This window comes from Myotis brandtii, unplaced genomic scaffold, assembly GCF_000412655.1.
Source record: "Myotis brandtii unplaced genomic scaffold, ASM41265v1 scaffold303, whole genome shotgun sequence".
Taxonomy (NCBI): domain Eukaryota; kingdom Metazoa; phylum Chordata; class Mammalia; order Chiroptera; family Vespertilionidae; genus Myotis; species Myotis brandtii.
The window spans coordinates 4,091,673-4,093,385 of NW_005361573.1; positions in this window are offsets into that span (position 1 = coordinate 4,091,673).

Consider the following 1,713-nt stretch of genomic DNA (forward strand, 5'->3'; position numbering starts at 1 on the left):
CAGGAAGTGAGGCCGGCCCTGCCCGGGCCTCCCCGCTGGCTGGACTGTGACCTTCCCTCGGGGGAGAGGGAGCTGTGGGCACCCGGGGCCTGGGGGTGGAGAGATGGGAAAGAGCCTCCAGGAGGGAAACCAAGGAAACGGGAAAACGGGAGAGAGAAGAAAGGGACCGTGGGTGGTGCACCTGCTCGGTGAAGCTGGTGGCTGGCGGGTATAGCGCTGTGTGCGTGTGTGTGTGTGTGTGTGTGTGTGCACGTGTGCGTGCGTGAGTGTGCACGTGTGCGCGTGTGTGCGTGCGTGCGTGCCCGTGTGTATGCATGTGCGTGCGTGCGTGTGCGCGTGTGTGCGTGCGAGTGTGCGCGTGTGTGCGTGCATGTGCGCGTGAGTGTGTGCGTGTGCGAGTGCGTGTGTGCGTGCATGTGCGCGTGAGTGTGCGCGTGCGCGTGCGTGTGCGTGTGTGCATGCGAGTGTGTGCGTGTGCACGTGCGTGTGCGCGCATGTGTGCATGTGTGTGTGTGCGTGCGTGTGCATGTGCGCGTGCGTGTGTGTTGTCTCCCAGAAAATCTGCCCCAGAGGCAGGCGGGCCGGGCCGGCCCACTGTGCAGAGGGGACAGTTGAGGCCCAGCCTGGGATTACACGGCCTCAGGGCAGGCGGCTGGGGTTTCCATTCATTTTAACTCTCATCCCACAAGAAAAGGGGGAATCACATTAGAACTGGTGGACAGCCCGGCCGGCGTGGCTCAGTGGCTGAGCGTCAACCTAGGAACCAGGAGGTCACGGTTCGATTCCCGGTCAGGGCACAGGCCTGGGGTGTGGGCTCCACCCCCAGTGTGGAGCGTGCGGGAGGCAGCCGATCCATGATTCTCGCTCATCATGGATGTTTCTATCTCTCTCTCCCTCTCCCTTCCTCTCTGAAATCAATAAAGATATGTTTTTTAAAAAAGAAAAAGAAGGAGGAGACATGTAAGCTGACCCTCTGGGTGGCGGTGGGAGGAGCGGGGAGGGGAAATGCAGGCCTTGGGGAAGCCAGGAGGCCGGGGGTGTGGGGGCCGCTGAGTGTGCTGAGCTGAGCTGGCAGCGGTGGCTGGACCTGAGCAGGGGCTGGCTGCTGTGAGGAGGAATCGGGAACTGATGCCACAGACCGTCCGACGGGGGAGTCAGCAAAGGTCTGTGAGCAGAAGACAGGATGGTGAGACCAGACCGTGTGCAGGGAGCCAGGGCCTGGCTGGCGGGAGGGGCAGGAGAAGGCATGTGCCCGAGATGGGGTGCAGGTCTCTGTGGTCAATGCGGAGAGGGGAGAGGCTGAGGGAAGAGAAGGGGGTGGGGTGGGGTTCTGGGGCTTCAGTTGGGGCAATAAGAAGCAGAAAGGTGAGAGGTCGGGGGTGCGTTTGGCCTTGAGGCGCCCACGGGTGCTCCTGGCCGCGGGCTGTGGGTGTGGGCTTGGAAAGAATGAGATGGGGATGACGGCTTGGGCACTTGAGGTTGTGGTCTCCTCAGGAGACAGTGGGGAGGCGACAAATCCTCACGGGGGGGGGGGCGCGGCCTGGGACCCCTGCCCCTGAGCCTGGGGAGTGGGTGCCAGCTCAGATCCTGCTCCTGGGGCTGATCCACAGAGCTGGGGGCTGGCCAGGGGCCCAGGCAGAGGGGTGGGTGCAGCACCCCGGGCTCCCCAGCTCTTCCTCCGCAGACCAACCTCTGCCCTCACCGTGGGCAACC